The sequence below is a fragment of the Octodon degus genome, unplaced genomic scaffold (genome assembly GCF_000260255.1).
Source record: "Octodon degus isolate 3935 unplaced genomic scaffold, OctDeg1.0 scaffold00102, whole genome shotgun sequence".
Taxonomy (NCBI): Eukaryota; Metazoa; Chordata; class Mammalia; order Rodentia; family Octodontidae; genus Octodon; species Octodon degus.
In genome coordinates, this window is record NW_004524678.1 from 5,863,461 (window position 1) to 5,871,521 (window position 8,061).

Genomic DNA, 8,061 nt, shown 5'->3' on the forward strand with positions numbered 1-8,061 from the left:
CAGAGCCAGAGCCAGAGAGAGGCTTTCACTTACTTCAACATTCATCCAGAATAATTTTTTCCTAAAGACTTTCTGCTCTCTGGGAAAATCTATGAGTAAAAATTGGAGAACTTTTCAGCAATAGCAACTAGAATTTTGCTGGGCAGAAAAAATGTCAAGGAGAAGAAGTGCCAGCTCTGATAATTGAAGGACTGATTTAGAATTCCAATGTTTCATTGTTTGCAACTGCAGCAGAGCTTGTGATTATGCTGAGTGGGGATGTGACTTATATAGACCAATTTCATCAAGTCTTTCATTCCGCGGGGTCCCCAGAACAGTGCTACTGTAAGTATCTGTGCTAGTTTCTGAAGCTTGACTTACTCCATTGAAACTGCAGGAAGAATGTGATTTGATTTATGAAAGGAGTTAGCCAGCCGTTCACCTAATTTTGAAACAGTGACAGGAATTGGAGGAAAGAAAAAGGATATTGAACCAGAACTGTCAGCTTGCAAGTTATCGAGATGCTTAAGGTAGACAAAGATTTTTTAATATTTGCAACTATAATTCATTCATATGAAGTTAAGAAATCAGTGTTCAAGACAATGTAAACTCACTAATGCAGACAGAATTTAAGAGGTTGATATCTTTTAAGGGGTTTTTGAGCTATAGGAAAGTATGGACATGTAGGTTACTTCAAATCTTTTTGGAATAAGGTAAAAATGGACACGTTTCTTTTAAATACACTAAAAGACAGACAGACATTAAGTGTCTCTTACTACTAAAACAAAACATTAGCCTCTGCACTTAATAAACTGATTTATTAAATTATATGCAAGATTAGTTGCATAAAAAACAACAGAGTGATAAAGTTTCTACACATTTGATGCCTTCAATCAAACAAGCCCTCTACAGTTTCACCCTATATATACTTTGCTCAACAAACCTTAAAAATAGTACAAAAATGGATTTTGCTCCAGAATGAAGCATCACAGCCAGAAGAAACTAATCCTTGCTTTAAAAAATTGGCAAAGTCCTAGACTATGAGAAAAAATTAATCTCTGCTCTTGGTCCTTGTATTTCGAAGTACCACACATGTTCCTCATACAGTGAAGACTTTTTGGTGATGTGATATTAAATAATTGTGAAGTTGATATATTTGATCCACACACATTGAAAGAACTCATAAAGGAGGCACAATGTCTTAGAATATGAATTCTAAACGTACAGGGTCATATCTGTGATTTACATTGGTAGGCAATCCTATAGTTTTACTTGGGAAGAGGAGCTCTGACAGGTCTAGGTTGAATTATATGGGCACTTGGCTATATTGCCTGAGCTGCAGATGATAGGCTTATCTAGTCTGCTCTCATCAGATTAGTGCATCAGACAGGATGGCGACATTTGAGAACCCATCTTCTCTGTTCCTTCTTTGTCCTATCTATATCTATCACCTAATCTCTAACTCAAGATGCCATGGTACTCAAAGAACTATCACCTCGGATTCTCGAGGCTGAGAGAAATATTTCAAAATAGTGAGGGTATTTAATACCATGTTATTAATATGTCAATTACTAAGATAAGAACTTTTGGCTAAGTCCTAGAGAATGATGAGTTTAAGACCCTGGTAAACTGAGTGTAGGGTGAATGATTCCCAGGGGGTGGAGTGGGATGTGCGTTCTTCATCCTCTCCTTCTGAAGCCATCTAGATGCTGCTTCAAACACTCACCAGCAACGGCCACTGTTTGCCTCAGGGAAGCAAGAGGGGTTAGGTAGTTGGTGTTTGGTTTGTGTCTAGATGCCCCTTTCAAAGCCTCATGCAGCTGTTGGGGGACAGGCTTTTCAGAGGTGACTGGATCTAGTTTGTGATTGATTCATGGTCCAATACTGGGAGTAAGGGTGTGAGTGACGCCAGGCACAGTGATGCGTGCCTATAATCTCAGCACTCAGGAGGCTGAGGCAGGAGGTTTGTTGTGAGTTCAAGGCCAGCCTGATCTATAGAGTTTAAGACCAGCAGGAACTGCATAGTGAAACTCTGTCTCAAAAAGAGAGGACAAAAAGTGCGAGTGCTACACATACCCTACGGTGGTTAGCTTGTATACAATGTAAGGGACAGAGGGGGCTTGTCCCTTTGCTTGCTTTCACTGTCTTCTGCCACAGTGAACTCTTTCTTCTCTGAGAGACCCCTGTGCTCTGCCACCCTGCCTTGGAGCCAGCCAGTTATGGGCTGAACCCTCTACAAATATGAGCTAAATAAACCTTTCCTCCTTGAACTTTGGGTGTCAGGTATTTTGTCTCAGTAATGAGAGAGAAAGTAGCTCAGATCATTGGTGAGTTGAAAAGAAATTTAAGAAATTTGGTAAGTTGAAGAGGAATGTAAGTCCGGTGATGATCTGAAGGAAACTGCCATGAAGCCCCCGGGACCAGACAGTATCTCACAAAGTATTTCTTTGTGGCAAGGACTGTGACACCCTCAAGTAAGTGAGCAGTAACCATGGATATATTTTGTCTTTTCAGGGCCAGTAGCCATAGGAAAAAAGCTTTTGCTTGTAGGAGACACTTCCAGGTTCTCATCTCGGTCCAAGAAGCCAATATTTGTAATCCCAAAGTTACGTTATTGGAATCCCATCAAATTGATTCTAATCTACCACTTACAATGCAACCAATGGCGAAAATAAAGACACTAAATTATATCTTCAATCATGGGGGAGTCAAGGGGCTCTAAGTCCGGCCATGAAGATGGCTTTTTGGAACCAAGAGCGACCCAGGGCCTCACCCAGTTTTATTCAATAGGGGAGTGGCTTGAGGATTGACTGAGAATTGTGGGAAAGAGACTACTATGAGTTGAGCTAGGTGGGTGGCCTAAATTTACCTCTGCGATATGCAGGGAGGATATGCAGAGAGAGTAATCTGCATTATATAGTATCTAATGTTCTGGTAAGTCTGGTGCTTCAGCTTTGGTGTAGCCTTTCAAGCCCCAGGAAGTCATGGCCTCTGTCTCGAGGCTCTATCCCAGCTGGCGGCACGGAGCATTAGCTCTACCGTCCTGTCTCAACCTGGCTCACATTAAAGAGCAGCAGGTATAGGTTACCAGGGAAACACGCATGCCACCTTCAAAGACTATCACCAGCACCTCAGCTAGACCAATATACGTTGCTTAAGGCCAATTGAAGGATAAACAGGAGTCCTAGCCAGCTCTGTGCATATCAATACAAGGAAATAGGGTCAGGCTCAGTCAAAATGGAGACAATCGCTCTTCTTTCAAGGAGAACTGCTCAGGTGGTCCTCCACATTTGATATCTGTAGAAAATGTCTGGGGCCGGGGAGATGGCTCAGTGGAATAAGTGCTTCCCTGGCAAGCTCAAGGGCCTGAGTTCAATCCCTGGTTCTGCCAAAAAAAAAAAAAAAAAAAAGAAAGAAAAAGAAAATGTGGTGTATGCTAATGTATAGTCCTTAGAACAGCTCTTGGCATGGCTGCTAATTAAGACACATGATCACTAAGCTGTGAAGGAGAGGGATTTCTTTTATTTGGTAGAGAGTGGATTCCAAGGTATAGCACTCATCTTTTCCTTGTTCTTCGGGCTTGCGTGGTGTCGGGAAAGTTCTACTGCACTGTTTGTTACTGCCCACCTGGAAGGTTCCTGTTGTGTGGAAACCTCTCACTTTGATGGCCCTCATGCCTCAGCTTTGGCTTGAGCGCTCTGATCTTCATATTTCCCAGCAAGGCAGCTGGATTAGCTTCTCTCAACCCAAGTGACACATTAAAATGACAATGACATCATTAAAACTTACCAAAAAACAGAACAGGACAAAACAACAACAAAAAGAAACCATGCAGAGCTTCTTTTGTTTTCAAGACCAGGATAGTACATAGTGGAGCTTAGAAAGCACAGTGTTTCTCATGGGTCTAACTGGACCCAAGCTCTATGGCTCAGAACCTGCACCATGCAATTGATAAAGGTCAGTCTCCTAGGGTCCAGGGACAGGGAAGATCAATTAAGTGACCAAAGGTGACAAATAACACAGTGCTCAAGGAATGGCAGTTATCACAAAGAGAGCTCTTGGACCTGTGAGTCAAGTGTTGTTCTCCCCTGTCGATATTATAATTTATAATAGGTGGGTAGTGATATAAAAGAAAGGGCTATGCTTTGTGTGTGTATAAGTATAATAATGAGCCACCTCTGGCGCATTTACTTTCACACAGATAATTAGCATATATTTGTAGCAGGTGGTGATGTATTGATGAGGTTATATGACTTCATAATAAATAGGAGCTTTCATAAATATCACTAAAGGAGGAAAACAGAATGCTGACTTACATTAGTACTTTAATGTGCATCTATATTTATTTTTATATTAATTTTATTGAGAAAGAAGTAGCAATGAGGCAGTTTCAAAACAGGTTGATAGGACAGTTACAATAATTAATACATTGCATATTGTTGTCTTTGTAGTGGTTACTTATAGTATAAGATGCAGACATGATATCTTGTCTAAACACTATTAAAATTTTCTTCTCATTGAGCTAAGAGAAAGTAGCTGTATGTCTATGCTAACTATTTTGTGTATATATATATACACACACACACACACACACACACACACACACATATATTTTCACTATAAAATGGTCCTTCATTTATATCCTCCTTTTTTGTTTACTTTTATCAGAGATGGGTATTCCATTGTCATTCATATATTGTAGGTGCATGAATTCAGCAAAGTAATCCAATATAGTCCCGTAGTCTATAATAGTAGTGGGTTATCCACATGACTGGCAATATTTAGATATTAGAAAGTACATGGATATTTAGAAAGAAGTTGATGGGTCTCACTCATAAATCCTGTTCTAAACAAAGATACGAACTTATTCAAAGAAGAGAAGGAAGAGAGTAAGTTATTTCTCATTTTCACTAACAAAAATACAAGACTACATTTAGTGTATCCATGGACAATGGCTTGCTGATACTTTTGAGCATGTTTGAAGCAAAAATTAAAATCTCTATAATAATCACCCTAAACCCACAGCCATTCACTATAAGTGTTCCTAGAATCTTTAAAAGTTTTGAAAAATTCCTTCAGTCAAAATAGCCATAGAGGCAGTATCTATAATACATTTTCCAGGATCAAAATTAAAACACTTATATTCTTTCTTCTCTAGAATCACTTTTCTGTTTAGTATGTAAAGAATGCTTTTTTCTTTGGAAAGTCTGATTTGAATGTTTTAGTTTGTTTTTATTCTCAGCCCTGAGCATCAAACCCTTGCTTCCACATGCTAAGCAGCTCCACCCCAGCTACATTTCCAATCCTGAAAGTCTTTAGTCTGAAATCTCACTGAATCTGTATATGGTTATAGGGAAGGAGGGGACTGAGATAGATTTCTAATACACTGACAACTGAACTTGGAGATTCAGTCTTCTACATGAAGCAGGATAGATAGAGTCTGAAATTCTGATTGCATGGGTAATATTTTTTTCCTATTACATATTAGAAATCAAATTTAGAAATTAAAAACCATTTTACTATGGGACTGCTTGTTTAGTATGTCCAATGGCTTTTACTTATGATCAGTGGATTTATTTTTCTGTCCCAATCAATAGTGCACTTAGCATAGCTAGAAATAAAGGAAATAATTCACATTCTCTCCAAATACGCAGTCTGACTGAGGACCTTTCAGCGTTCTAGTGCCTGTAATGCTTATTTTTATGTTTATTTTGCATTGAAAAAATTGCCTTAATGGTTTCATTAGCATTTGCATCATATTTGCTAACATGCTTTTACACTTAACTTACACAGCGGGAAACTACAATCAAAAGGTCCCTTAAGCAAGTTAAAATGTTCTTCACTTTGGATTCACTTTTCTGATAAATCTTGTAGCAGGAACCTCAAATGGAACACTGGTTCTGCATTCTAAAGACAGAATAGAAAGTCTAAAGTGTAGAGAAAGCCTAATATTATTCTAATTTCATCTTTAATATAGTCCTGGGATTTTTTTTTCTGTTCTACTTTCTCTACCTACATCCACTTATTTTATTAAAATTGGCCCAGTGAGTGTGAAAATTCCTCTCTGAAATGTATGTAGAAGATCGGTTCATACCAATTTTAGACTGTCTGGTATTGTTTGAGTACCAATAGAAAGGTTGCTGTATTTTTATTAAAAAGGCTTATCTTTACTTTCTTAAATTTTATGAGTAGTTCAAACTAATCCAAACATTTCTACTTCTCTTCAAGCTTTCATTATTCTTAGATATGTAGTCTGAATAGCAAGAATATAATTTTATTTCATGATTAATGCTACTCTAATTCAAGATGTTCCTCAATTTAACTCTAGTTACTTTAGAAACAATGATCATAACTTGGTGGGTAATCCATCATTCTATGATAATAGACCCTACCCCCTTATAACTTTAAAGCCTTATTTTAACCTATTTTAAGAGTAAAAGCTTTAAACATATGCTACACTTTTGAGGAACAACTTGAAGGTAATCCAGGAATTTTGCTTTGTGTGTTTTTTAGTTCATTTTCTATTTCTTTTTCCAAATGTAAGTTCTCTCTGGAAAATCCTTCACCAAAATAGGCTAGAATATCTCCAGAGGGAAACACTACATTACTGTAATTGGGTAGTTCTTTCTTTCTGAACTGGAAGGTAGGCAATAGAAAGTAGTGTTACTCTGTGGCTTTGGAAACATTGTTTAAGAGCAACATTTGGGAACTTCCTGACCTATATGGCCTGTTTCACATAACAGTATGGTGAGGTGGAAGTTTTGTTCTGCATACTTGCTTCTGTTATTGAGCAGGAGAGTTTACAACAGTTTATAAGGGGGATTTATGATGCCCCTGTCTTGAGATCATACCCCCATCATGCACAGCTTGATTTATGTTTTACCCTCTAGTAGAAAAAAATGTGGTCGTGTCATAAATTGGAAGTTATAATCTCTAGAAAACTGAAAGGAAACTGGGTAGCTGGATTATAGAAAATCTATTTTCTTTCAGGTTGTTTGACTTCAACAGAAGTAATCTATTTGTGGGCGTTAATAAATCGTAGGCTGGCAGGATTTAACACTATCTATTGTGCAGTCTTAGATTCATTTAATGTTTACTTAACCTGCTCTCTGCCCCAGAATTTCATCATTCTGGGTGCTGTAGGAATATGAATATTTCTGCCAAGGACAAATACAGGTTGACTCTTTCCTAGGGGTCACAAAAAGTGTTAGACAGTGAACTTCACTGTTTTTTTTTTTGTTGTTTCAACCTCTGGAGAAAGAATACACTGAATTATTTTAGGAACAATATGTAAGCGGGTGATATTTATGCTTCATAACTGCAAGTCTGGAGAGACAGTGGAATTGACTTACCCTGTATTTATTCTGTAAATTCATCTAGGATAAGTTTCTTTTGATTAGTAGGGAGAAGTGCTTTTATCTTTATGCCCTTGTTGCTTCTAGCATAAATTCTAGGTCAAGGTAACTCTCGAACTGCTAAATGAGTATTTTTCAGTGGAGTCTTGTAAGTTGGGGACAGCACTTCTAAATCTTTCTGCCTGGGCTGCTGTCTACTGAATCACTGGGCAGAGATAGGATCAAAGTCATTTTTCACACCTAAAAAAGTTAAGTTTTTATTTTTTTTTTAAAAGACAGCCCAAAGAATATCTTCAGTCACTGAAATGGAAGGCCACTACGTATTTTGTTCTATGAAGTCATTAACAGGCATTTGGAACACTCCTAGAGAAGAAATTCATATTTCTTAACATGAAAAATTGTAGCCTTTACTGAAAACACTCTCATGATTTTTAAAAAAATCAGTTTATGGTTAGTGCTGCTAAGCCACTTACTATCTGAGAAGTAGATTAAAATTATTAACCCTGTCTTACAGATGGGACATGGAGAGAAGCAAGGTTAAGTGTGGCCATCAGCACTGCGTAGGAAGTCTTTGGCACGAGAGGATTAATCTGTGTTTCCGTGATGTATTCAGGTCACAGAGCCTTTGATTGTCATTGTCTTGAATTGTACTGTTACACCCTGAGTTCATACTTGGACGGGAGGCAGTGACATTTGACCAACATCTTTTCATTCCTCTTTAATGATT

At 38.0% G+C, this 8,061-nt stretch overlaps 1 pseudogene across 1 annotated transcript in view; it reads right to left on the minus strand.

The window, feature by feature from the left end:
- Nucleotides 1-8,061, minus strand: part of LOC101576395 — a 46,390-nt pseudogene that overhangs the window by 35,138 nt on the left and 3,191 nt on the right. The window contains exon 2 of the transcript XR_002822701.1: nucleotides 1,706-1,799. The product of XR_002822701.1 is annotated as a calponin-3 pseudogene (transcript). The remainder of the gene's footprint in view (nucleotides 1-1,705; nucleotides 1,800-8,061) is intronic.